The 13,360-nt window shown below is 40.0% G+C and overlaps 1 pseudogene; it reads left to right on the top strand.

Moving 5' to 3' along the window:
* The first annotated feature begins 10,977 nt into the window (after positions 1–10,977).
* On the top strand, positions 10,978–13,168 carry LOC139083036 (trypsin-like; annotated as a pseudogene).
* Positions 13,169–13,360: the final 192 nt, after the last annotated feature.

Here is a 13,360-nt window from a genome sequence, read left to right as displayed (position 1 = left end):
CCAATTATGTCCAACATCTTTCCTTACTTCATATTTATGAACTTTCTCTTGAAACTGTGTGCTAAGTAAGTGGATTGACGTGGAATTGAGCTGTTATATGAAGATAGAATTTGAAAGGTTATTCAGTTATTCATTCAACCTAATCAAAATAAATATACTGGTCACCTCCTCTATGCCAGACTCTGTGTGGGACATTGAGACTATCAAGATGAATAAGGTTAGGGTAACTGTTCCCATCACATTTTTGAACAGATAATGACATTAAAAACAGGAAGTTAAAATCAACTGCCAAAAGTCATTCAACTAGTTCATGGTAAATCTGAGATGATGCCCCAGCCATCCCTATTCCCAAGGCATTGCTAGTACTGCAACATCGTGCTCTCTCTTTTTTCTCTAATCCATCTGAAAGTCTGTGAGACTAGATAAGGGAAACCTCTAGATGGAGAAAGTTTCAAAAATCACTGATTTCCTAGATTTTCCCGGTTTTCACCTACCTGTGTGTTGTAGTTCTCCAAGACCTTTCTTGTTTCTAGCTGGGATTTTATTGCTGTAATAGGCATGATGTCTATAGACAAACTGGCCCCTCTTCCACCAACAGTACCCCCAAATCCCCACCCAAATTATGTATCTTTTGACCTATAAGTCCCAAAAGAATGCATATGCACGTAAGTTTGCAGAAAACAGATTTATGACTCTGAGTTCATAAAATCTTGACTACAGAGGTGTTTTTTGATCTCTTCAGCCCTATCTGGAGAGGCAGCACAGACACCCTGCTTAAGTTGCTCAATACCACTCCCCCCAACTCTAAGTTGTTCTATGGATCATCCAGAGGATGGTTTGGAGTACATGTCCCAACACATGAGTACTGTGCATACATGGTATGGATCAAGGGAAAAGACAGATGGGCTCTGAGCATGGAAACATTGGAGAAGCTTAATGAAGTTTGTAGGGGAAAATATCTGCAGTGATATGGTGAAGGAGAATATTGTCTTGGGCAATTCAGGCTGCTATATCAAACTACCATTGCCTGCGTGGTTTATACAACAAACTTTAATTTCTTACAGTTCTGGTGATTAGAAAGTCTTGGTATTAGAGAGAAATTATGAATTATAAGAAATTAGTTTATAAAAAGAGGGAGAATTTATACAGTGGGAAAAGGACTTATGCATCACTTGTATTTGATGTGTTTCATCCATTAACTGATGCAGAGTTCTGTTGAGCAGTGCTCTTTTTGTCATTTTTTGCTGGAAATCCATATTAAACCAAGGTTGTGAGAAGGTCTTAACTACTTGGGGTCTGCTTCTGCAAATCCCATACTCCCTTTTGTACTCGTGTTTATGATTAACCCAGCAAAAATGTTTGCCATGGTTGAGAAATGGAGGCCCCTCCAGACGAACCTCTGGGTGTCTCCTATCATACTCCACCTGTGTCCCAGGGGCTTTGGACTAGAGATAAGATTGGTTGGTTTGAAGGTTAAAAATGGGACTGTTCCCTCATTCTTCTGCACCACTCCATATGTATTTGGAGAACCACCAGGAAGATCATTGTCTTGTTCACATTCCTAAAAATTGCTGTTAAATCTTTTTTGTTTTTCCTCCAATATTGAAGTAAGATTCAGTGATAGGGACTAAATTTCCAGCTTCTGTGATCTCCTGTGTAGGTCAAAAACTCAGTAACAAATGAGTGGGTCTCTTTTCTCCCTCTGAAATAACATGGAGAATGGAAAATGAATGTCTGAGAGGAATCAAAAACGCATGCAACCAGCAACATCAAACTCCAGTCTCACCCCCCACCCCAGGTCTGATGATCACATGAGACCTTGCCATGTAACTAGGGTGGCCATGTAACTGATTGACCAAACGCGGACATTTTTGAGAGTGAAAAATGACACAATTAACAATTTTAGCAGGTCATCATGCATAAGCTATAACTGTCCCTAGCAAATCAAGACCTGGAGTTTACCCATATGCAACAATATGCATATGTATGTTCTCTAGGTCACTGTTGCTGGTCCTTGCCCCTCACAGCTTTCTCTACCCTGGATTCCTGGCTTTAGATGTGAATGAGAACCAAGAGATGTGTCAGCTTTGGACCCTCTTGTTATAATATGAAAGTTAAAGTTGCAGAAACCACATTCAGTTGAGGCCTTCTAGAGTTGGAAAAATGTCTGTTCATTGGCTGGAAAGTCTCCATGTGGGCTAGTCAGGTATTCTACCCAAGTCACATCCTTCCTTGTGCTGTTAGGGTCTTGAGAGAACCAAAAGTATTCCCCGTATTCGTCTGGGACAGACAGCTTAGGAATATTCCTTTATATCAAAAATCTTGTTTTGTCCCCAGACTACTAGCAAGTTTTATCACAGATCTCAGATTCAGGGCACCCTCTCTTCTTCTTTCCCTGCTCCCCTCCCATCCTCTGATCCCTGTTCCTTCCATCCATCCTTCATACAAGCAGTTCCTAAAACTATTCCACTCCCTGAATCCTTTCTATCTAATAGGCAGATATGGGAGAAAATTGCCTTAGTCTTTCTCTCATCGCATGCCAGTTTCATGATCCCTTTTCACACCCAATAGAGGCTGCATATTGTTAATAGAATAAAATGTGAACACTCTAGTATGTCCTTTGAGGTAAGTCCTCCCGTGAAAACGATCGTGTTCATATACAAAGTGACCTCAACTATATGGACAGGAGTCACTGGGATGTCAAGGGAAGCACTATATCCAGAGTCAGGAAAACTGGGTTTCAATGCTGGCTCCATTCTTATTGCCTCTATGACATTATACAACCTTCAGTTTTCCAATACATAACTTCTGAAAATGTAGAGCTTGATTACACCTCTCATTCTATATACTGACTGTCCAATATACTCATCCATTTTGATTTGATTTGTTTATTGTGGAAGTTGTTATAGCTTTACTAAACCAATCAGTGGCGCTTATGCTGATTTCTCTACCATTCACAAGTGGTCGTATTTGTGTTTTCCTACTGGGTGACCCCTCAAGGTAAGTCTGTGAAATTTGTTCTACCACTTAAGACATTTTAGAGTAGATTAATTCATTCAGTCAAAGGTGCTTGAGAGGGGCTGGCCCCGTGGCTGAGTGGTTAAGTTCACGCACTCTGCTGCAGGCGGCCCCGTGTTTCGTTGGTTCGAATACTGGGCATGGACATGGCACTGCTCATCAAACCACGCTTAGGCGGTGTCCCACATGCCACAACTAGAAGGACCCACAACGAAGAAATTCAACTATGTACTGGGGGTTTTGGGGAGAAAAAGGAAAAAAATAAAATCTTTTAAAAAAAATGCTGGAGAATAGCATGTGAAGTAGAGCCTCAATAATGAAAATATATTATATATATGTATGTGAGTGTGTATATGTGGGCAAGTATTTACAAAGAAATTATCTGAATAAATGTCTTACATTACATTATTGTATTTAGAGTTGTTATTTTCACTGAGTAGAATTTGAGATAAAGTTTGTCTTCTGTATTATTGAATTGATACTGTATTGTGCTTCTGTAAGTTTCATACATGAATGTGTATTATATTTCCTTTTTTTTTTTTTTTTGGCCTAAACAACAGAAATTTATTTCACAGTTTTGGAACCCAGAAGTCCAGGATCAAGGTGTCAGCAGGGTTGGTTTCTCATGAGGCCTCTCTCCTTGGCTTGCAGATGACCTTCTCATTGTCTCCTTGCATGGCCTCCTCTCTGTGTGCACTCTCCTTAGTGTCTCTTCCTCTTTTTATAAGGACACGAGTCCTATTGGATTAGGGCTCCACCCTTATGACCACATTTAACTTTTTTTTTTATTGCAGTAACATTGGATTATAACATTATATAGCTTTCAGATATACATCATAATATATTTCAAATTCTGTGTAGATTACGTCGTGTTCACCACCCAAAAACTAATTATAGTCCATCACCACACATGTGAGCCTAATCACCCTTTTTGCCCTCTCCTCTTCCCCCTTCCCCTATGGTAACCACCAATCCAATCTCTGTTGCTAAGTGTTTGTTTCTTGTCGTTTTTATCTTCTACTTATGAGTGAGATCACATGGTATTTGACTTTCTCCATCTGACTTATTTCACTTAGCATAATACCCTCAAGGTCCACTGGTGTTGCCACAAATGGCCGGATTTCATCATTTCTTATGGCTGAATAGTATTCTATTATGTATATGTACCACATCTTCTTTATCCATTTGTACCTGATGGGCAGATATGTTGCTTCCAGGTCTTGGCTATTGTGAATAATGCTGCAATGAAAACATAAGGATGAATGTGTCTTTACGCATTTATGTTTTCAAGTTCTTTGGATAAATACCCAGCCATGGAATAGCTGGATCACATGGGAGATCTATTCCTAACTGTCTGAGGATACTCTATACTGTTTTCCATAGTGGCTGCACCAGATTGCACTCCCACCAGCAGTGTACGAGGGTTCCATTCTCTCCACATACTCTCCAACACTTATTGTTTCCTGTCTTGTTAATCATAGCCATTCTGATCGGAGTGAGGTAACAACTCATTGTAGTTTTGATTTGCGTTTCCCTGATAGTTAATGATGTTGAACATCTTTTCATATGCCTTTTGGCCATCCATATGTCTTCTTTGGAGAAATCTCTGTTCAGATCTTTTGCCTATTTTTTAATTGGGTTGTTGGTTTTTTTGATCTTGAGATGTATGAGTTCTTTGTATATTTTGGATATTAACCCCTTATCTGCTATATGGTTTGCAAATATCTTCTCCCAATTGTTAGGTTGTCTTTTCATTTTGTTGATGGTTTCTTTTCTGTGCAGAAGCCTTTTGGTCTGATGTAGTCCCATTTGTTCATTTTTTCTTTTGTTTCCGTTTCCCGGTCAGACATGGTACTTGAAAATATGCTGCTAAGATCAATGTCAAAGAGCGTACTGCCTATGTTTTCTTCTGGAAGTTTCATGGTTTCAGGTCTTACATTCAAGTCTTTAATCCATTTTGAGCTGATTTTTGTGCATGGTGTAAGAGAATGGTCTACTTTCACTCTTTTGCATGTGGCTGTCCAGTTTTCCCAACACCATTTATTGAAGAGACTCTCCTGTCTCCCTTGTATGCTCTTGGCTCCCTTGTCAAATATTACCTGTCCATAAATGTGTGGGTTTATTTCTGAGCTCTCGATTCTCTTTCATTTATCTGTGTGTCTTTTTTTGTGCCAGTACCATGCTATTTTGGTTACTATGACCTTGTAGTATATTTTGAACTCAGGGAGTGTGATACCTCCAGCGTTGCTCTTTTTTCTCAGGAATCCTTTGGCTATTCAGGGACTTTTGTTGTTCCATATAAATTTTAGGATTCTTTGTTCTATTTCTGTGAAAATTGTTGTTGAAACTTTGATAGGGATTGCCATGAATCTATAGATTGCTTTAGGAAGTATGGACATTTTAACAATGTTAATTCTTCCAATCCAAGAGCATGGAATATCTTTCCATTTCTTTTTGTCTTCTTCAATTTCTTTCAACAATGTTTTATAGTTTTTGGTGTAAAGAACTTTCACTTCTTTGGTTAAGTTTATTCCTAGGTATTTTATTCTTTTTGTTGCAATTGTAAATGGGATTGTATGCTTAATTTCTCTTTCTGCTACTTTGTTGTTAGTGTACAGAAACACAACTTATTTTTCTATGTTGATTTTGTATCCTGCGACTTGACTGTATTCATTTATTATTTCTAAAAGTATTTTTAGTGGATTATTTAGGGTTTTCTATGTATAAAATCGTGTCATCTTCAAAGAGTGACAGTTTCACTTCTTTTCCATATCAATCCCTTTTATTTCTTTTTCTTGCCTGATTGCTCTGGCTAGGACTTCCAATACTATATTAAATAAGAGTAGTGACAGTGGGCATCCTTGTCTGGTTCCTGTTCCTAGAGGGATAGCTTTCAGGTTTTCTCCATTGAGAATGATATTTGTTGTGGGTTTGTCATATATGACCTTTATTATGTGGAGGTATTTTCCTTCCACACACATTTTATTTTGAGTTTTTATCGTAAATGGATGCTGTATCTTGTCAAGTGCTTTCTCTGCATCTATTGAGATGATCATGTGATTTTTATTTTTCATTTTGTTAACGTGGTGTATCACGTTTCCGGATTTTTGGATGTTGAACCATCCCTGCATCCCTGGAGTGAAACCCACTTGATCATGATGTATGATCTTTTTAACATATTGTTGTATTCAATTTGCTAGTATTTTGTGGAGAATTTTTGCATTGGTTTTCATCAGTGATATTGGCCTGTAATTTTCTTTTTTATGTTGTCCTGTATAGTTTTGGTATCAGGATAATGTTGGCTTCATAGAATAAGTTAGGAAGCCTCCCCTCTTCAATTTTTTGGAAAGGTTTGAGAAGGATAGGTACCAATTCTTCTTTGATTGTTTGGTAGAATTCACCAGGGAAGCCATCTGGTCCTGGACTTTTATTTTTTGGGAGGTTTTTGATTGCTGTTTTGATTCCTTACTGGTGAGTGGTCTATTCAAACTCTCTACTTCTTCTTGGTCCAGTTTTTGAAGACTGTAGGTTTCTAGGGATTTATCCATTTCTTATAGATTATCCAGTTTGTTGGTGTATAGCTTTTCATAATATTCTCTTATTTTCTTTTGTATTTCTGTGGTGTCCATTGTAATTTCTCCTCTTTCATTTCTGATTTTATTTATTTGAAACTTCTCTCTTTTTTCTTGGTGAGTCTAGCTAAGTGTTTGTCAATTTTGTTTATCTTTTCAAAGAACCAGTTCTTGGTTTCATTAATTTTTTCTATTGTTTTTTTAGTCTCTATTTCATGTATTTCTACTATGATTTTTATTATTTCTTTCCTTCTGTTGATTTGGGGCTTTGTTGGTTCTTGCTTTTCCAGTACCTTTAGATGCACTATTAGATTGTTTATTTGGGATTTTTCTTCTTTGTTGAGGTAGACCTGAATTGCTATAAACCCTCTTAGAACCACTTTTGCTGTACCTCATAGATTTTGGCATGCCATATTTTCATTTTCATTTGTTTCTAGGAATTTTTTCATTTCTCCTTTGATTTCTTCGTTGACCTAATTGTTGTACAGTAGCATTTTGTTTAATATCCACATTTTTGTGGGTTTTCTGATTTTCTTCCTGTAGTTGGTTTCTAGTTTCATACCTTTGTGGTCAGAAAAGATGCATGGTATTATTTCGATCTCCTTCAATTTATTGAGACTTGTTTTGTGGCCTATTATGTGATCAATCCTGGAGAATGTTCCATGTGCATTTGAAAAGAATGTGTATTCTCTGGTTTTTGGATGGAATGTTCTATATATATTTACTAAGTCTATCTGGTCAAATGTGCCATTTAAGGCCAGTGTTTCCTTATTGATTTTCTGTTTGGATGATCTATCCATTTGTGTAAGTGGAGTGTTACAGTCCCCTATGAGTATCGTGTTACTATTTCTCCTTTTATGTCTGTTAATAATTGCTTTATATATTTAGGTGCTCCTATGTTGGGTGCATAGATATTTACAAGAGTTATATCTTCTTGTTGGATTGTTCTTTTTGCCATTATGTGGTGCCTTTCTTTGTCTCTTGTTACAGTTGTTGTTTTAAAGTCTATTTTGTCTGATATAAGTATTGCTACCCCTCCTTCTTTTCTTTGCAATTTGTATGGAATATCTTTTTTCATCCTTTCACTTTCAGTTTGTGAGTGTCTTTAGGTCTGAAGTGTGTCTCTTGTATGCAGAATATATACGGGTCTTGTTTTTTATCCAGTTGGCCACCCTATGCCTTTTGATTGGAGCATTTAGTGCATTGACATTTAAAGTAGCTATTGATAAATATGTATTTATTGCCATTTTGTTGTTTTCTTTCTCTGAGTGTTTTAGTAGTTCTTCTCTGTTCCTTTCTTTTTATCTTGCTCTCTTCCCTTGTGGTTTGACGGCTTTCTTTAGTAATATGTTTGATTTCTTTTGTCTTACTTATTTGCTTACTTATTATATGTTTCTGATTTATGATTACCATGAGGATGCTATATAATATTCTATGTATATAGCAGTCTATATTAAGTTGATAGACTCTTTAGCTTAACCTCTTTCTAAAAACTCCACCTTTTCACTCCCCTCCTCCCAAATTTTATGTTTTTGAAATCATATCTAATCTTTTGTTTTGCGTGTGTCTATCCATTACCCTCATAATTATTTCAATTATTTCAGGCACTTTTAGTACTTTTGTCTTTTAGCCTTCATATTATCTTCACAGTTGGTTGATCTTCTACCTTTACTATATTTTTACCTTTACCAGTGATTTTATTGCCTGGTTTTTTCGGGGGGCGGGGGTTTGGTAACTTTTTTGTCCCTATTTGTGGTCTTCACTTTCCCACTTAAATAAGTCCCTTTAGCATTTCTTGTAGAACTGGTTTCTTGGTGACAAATTCTTCCAATTTTTGCTTGTCTGGGAAGCTCTTTATCTCTCCTTCCATTCTGAGTGACAACCTTGATGGATAGAGTATTCTTGGCTGTAGGTTTTTTTCCTTTTAGCACTTTAAATATGTCATGCCAGTCTCTTCTTGCCTGTAGAGTTTTGGCTGAGAAGTTCACTGATAGCCTTATGGGTTTTCCTTTGTATGTCACTTGTTGCCTTTCTCTTGCCTCTTTTAGGATTCTCTCTTTATCTTTCATTTTGGACATTTTAATTATAATGTGCCTTGATGTGGGCCTCTTTCAGCTTATCTTGTTTGGAGCTCTCTGTGCTTCCTGTACTTGGATGACTGTTTCCTTCCTTAGGTTAGGAAAATTTTCAGCTATTATTTCTTCAAATAGATTTTCTGTCCCTTTGTCTCTCTCTTCTCCTTCTGGGACACCTATAATACAAATGTTAGTGTACTTGATATTGTCCCAGATTTCTCTTAGACTGTTCTTATTCTGTCTAATTCTTTTTTCTGTTCAGCTTGGGTGATTTACTCTAATCTTTCATCTAGCTGGCTGATCCATTCTTCTGTATCATTCACTCTGCTATTGAGTCCCTCTAGTGGATTTTTCATTTCCAGTATTGCATTCTTCATTTCTGCTTGGTTCTTTTTTTCTATTTTCAAGTTCTTTGTTGATGAGTTTACTATGTTCATCTAGCCTTCTCCCAATATCAATGAGCATCATTATGAGTTTTTGCTTGAACTCTTTGTCAAGTAGGTTGCTTGTTTCTGTTTCATTTAGTCCTTTTTCTAGAGTTTTGTCCTGTTCCCTTGTTTGGAATGTATTCCTTTGTCTCCTCATTATACCTCTTTCTCTGTGCTTATCTCTATGTATTAGGTGAGTCGGTTACATCTCCTGATCTTGGAGAAGTGGCCTTGTGTAAGAGATGCCTTTTGAGGCCCAGCAGTGGGCTTTCCTCTCATCATCAGTCCAAACGACCCAGGAGTGACCCCTTTTTGGGCTACTTGTGTCCTTCTGCTGCGGCAGGGTTGCTCTTAATTAGGTACCCAGGGAGCCTAGTCTTTCCTTCCCTGGCCAGCTATTTGTAAATCTGATTTGGGGAACCTCAGCACCATTGGCTGCAAGGTCTAACAGCACACTCCTGTTGCAGTTTTCCTATTAATTGGGTTGGTACCCAGTGTAGCTGGTTGCTAGGCTCAGGAGCTTACCGTTGCTATAGGCCTGAGGTCTACAAGTCTATTGTCAGTTCTCTTAGGAATACAGCTGAGTGGGTCTGGCCCTAGGCATGGGAGCACTCAATTGTTTCAGGCTTTGGAAGGTGGGGCTGATCCCTTTTATGGCTATTTGTGAAGTACAGGTCTTCTGCCACTGATAAGCCTCACAACCCACAGGATCACATACACCGTGAACACAGTCCTGGTCCATGCACACTTCCCAACCTCCTGGAGCATACCCAATGCCCAACTGCATAGGCCCCCACCTCTTCATCAATGTCCCCCACAGTTGCCCTGGTCCTCACACAGGCTTTGCCCCACAGAGGTGGACACACTTCCCTGCCTGTAGAGGATCAAGGCACCCAGTCAATGCAGGCCAACAAGTAGCCTGAGGGCTTGCTGTTGGGCAGGGCCGGTCCCTAGAGCAGGCTGCCTGCTCAACTGAACTAGATTAAATCTGCACTCTAGTGGGTGTGGCAGACCCCTGGACTAACAGGCCAGGGGAAGAACTTCAATGGCATCTGCCTGTGTCAGCACACCTGGACTAGGTGACAATAATGGCCACCAGCAATGTCTCAGTCTCTGGAGAGGTCTCTCCTCTCACCAAGATGCAACCAGAGCCTAGCAGGTGAGTTTCTTCTCACCAAAGGACTGTCAGCTTTCTTTCTGGTGATTTTAGGTTGCTGAGATGGGTGAGTTTGTGCATGGGCCCTTTAAGATGCAGGTCTTTTCGGCTTTCGTCTGATAGCTTTTCTGGGAGTATTCCTCTCTGCAGTTAATAGCCAGCAAAGCCAGATAGTAAGACCCTTGTCTCAGTTGTGCTGATTCTGAAGGATGCTTATAGCAGTATTGGGACCCTCCTCAGGACCTCTCTCCTCCAGTGAGGGCTGCGTACCTTAGGGTGGCTCCCAGCTGGCTGGCTGAGAAACTCCGCTGATGCTGAAGGTGGCTTTTGTTCTCTCCAAAAGGAATTTCTGCCTTTTTTGCCTTAGTGAGGACTGTCCTTTTTTGTGAGGGGTTCTTTTTATCCAGTTTTCAGTTTCATATCCAGGGTAATTTGTCCAAAAATAGTTGTAACCTGGCTGTGTTCATGGGAGGAGATGAGTTCAGAGTCTGCCTACGCCACCATCTTGACAAGATCTCCGTATTATATTTCAAACAGCATGTTTAAAACTGTTTTCATTTGGGAAAAGAAGAAAACAGAGGTCTAGACTAGCAGAACACCCCCAGTGTTCTGACCTGAAGTGCTATGTTGCATATTTTCAAATCTACCTTCTTACCAGAAGTTTTGGGACAAAGCATGATCTTCAACTATATTCTCCCCATCCTTCTCATCTCCTAGGGGCTTTACCCATGAGTGGTGACAATGATGATGACAAAACTGTAGGGGACTATATTTGTGACATCAATGTCCTTCTCTATCAGCTATCCCTGTATGTTGGATCTCACATGAATGGCGGCACCCTCATCAGCAGCCAGTGGGTGCAGTCAGTTGCTCACTGCTACAGACCATAAATGTGGGCACCTGGAGCCCCCGTGGGTGGCAGTTGACACCACCTGCAGGTTGATTTCTTGGCTTTCACTCATCATGTTAGGAGGACAGGCCCTGGCAGAGAGGTTCACGGGCTAATAAGGAAAACTTGCTTTGTAACCATCTTCTTGAGCATCCTCTCATCTCTCAATAAAATGTCTCCTTCTTCTCTATGGTTAAAGCCTTCTTCATGATCTGAATTCCAGCATCTTAGTCTTCACTAAACCGTGACTTTCTAATTAACTTTCTTTTCTTTTCTTTTCTTTTTTAAATTTTACTTTATTGTAGTAATAAAACAACATGAGATTTATCCTATTAGCAAATTTTTAAATGTACAATACAGTGTTGTTCACTATAGGTACAATGTTGTGCAGTGGACCTGTAGAACTTATTCATCTTACTTACCTGAAACTTTAGGCCCACTAATGTGCAACTTTCCACTATAATTAACTTTAGATGCCCTGTCTCCAGGGACTCCTGACCTCCTGGGTGTCCACATCATTTTCTTCTCTCTTGACACATTTTGAACAGCCTGTAGTCAACTTCTAGCTAATGTTAGAGAGCCTCAAAAGCGAGAGTGCTCTGCTCATTGCCTCTGTTTCCACATAAGATACAATCTGCTATCAGATAAAGATTTCTGCAACTCCATATATGAAGCCAGTTTTCTCTTGGGTTGTTTCATTTGCTTGTAAGCTCCTGCTGGGGTACCACACGGTGGGACTATGAGTGTGAAAGCAAGACCCAGCTGATTAGCAAAAGGACTGTGTCTTCTTCTCTCCCTTTGCAGATGCTTCCAACTGAGACTGGGTGAACATAAGCTCACAGTCTTGGAAGAGACCACACAGATCATCAGTATGGTCAAGATCATCAAACAACCCAATTATAAGAGCATAACCACAGGGCATGACATCACGCTAATCAAGCTGGTCAAGCCAGCCATCTTCAGCAAGAGTGTGAACACCATCTCCCTGTCAGCTCCTGCACCAAGATGGGGACTCAGTGCCTGATCTCTGGCTAGAGCAGTACACACCCTTCTGCTAGTGAGTGAGCCTCAGGGTGACTCACTGAGAGAAGAGTCACTACAGTCAGGCTAAGGTCAAGAGGAGGTCAAGGGCTGTGGAGACACACTGCCTAGGTTTGTATGGCTCAGTTTTCTTGTGGGAATTTGTTTGAACTAGCATATGTAAGTTTCCTCCTCTGCAAAATGGAGATAATAATAATACCTCACTTACTGGTTGAGTATAAGGATTAAAAGAGATAATACATGTAATGAGCTTAGAACCGTAAAAGGCACATAGTAAGTGGTCAAAAAAAGATAGTACTAGTTTTTTTTTTAATTGTTATTATTGTTATTAGAAAGGCTTTGTTGCCCTTTGCAGAAGCTTACTCTGTAAGGAGTTTGGAAAAAGGGTATTGGAAAAGTCCATATCCATGCATAGGTGGGTGTTATTCAATATCTGTAGATAGCAAATATCACCATGCCCTTGTGCAGGAATGAGCTCTCCCACAGAAAAGGAAGAAAGCAATGGGTCTAAGCTCCCTAACTCTCTGCAATGCCTGAAGGCCCCCATACTCTCTAACACCACCTGCCGCAAAGCCTACCCAGGCCTGATCAACAACAGCATGATGTGCCTGGGCTTTCTTGAGGGTGGGAAGGATGCCTGCCAGGTGGGTTTCCCTCCATCCCTGCCCTGGACTCTGCATCTGCTAAAGAGGTGGAGGCACTACTTCTGACATTCTCTTCTTCTCATTTTAGGGGGACTCGGGGGGGGCCTGTGGCCTGCAATGGAATCCTTCAGGGCATTGTCTCCTGGGGTGCAGGCTGTGCCCTCAAAGGCAAACCTGGAGTCTACACCAAAGTCTGCAACTACATCCAGTGGATTCAGAACACCATGGCAGCCAACTGAGGAGTTTCCACCCTCCCTGGGCTCAGATCCAGGGTATGGAACCCTCTTTAACCTTGTCTCACCTAGGGAGGGCTCATATCTCTCACATAGACCTGTCAGTAAAATACATTCACTAAAATAGTTGCCATCCTTCCAAACTGGTCAAGGTTTCAAAGGAAATGTTTCTGGTAGTGTTTCCCCAAGGGAGTTCCCCAAATCACCTAAATCAGAGTCACTCTAAGGACCTTTTCAAAACTTCAGCTTCTTGGTCCCTCCCAATAATCAGAATTCCTTTGCATTTCTAACCACCACCTCCTCA

Source organism: Equus przewalskii, chromosome 4, assembly GCF_037783145.1.
Source record: "Equus przewalskii isolate Varuska chromosome 4, EquPr2, whole genome shotgun sequence".
NCBI classification, from domain to species: domain Eukaryota; kingdom Metazoa; phylum Chordata; class Mammalia; order Perissodactyla; family Equidae; genus Equus; species Equus przewalskii.
This window is presented reverse-complemented; position numbering and strand designations above follow the sequence as displayed.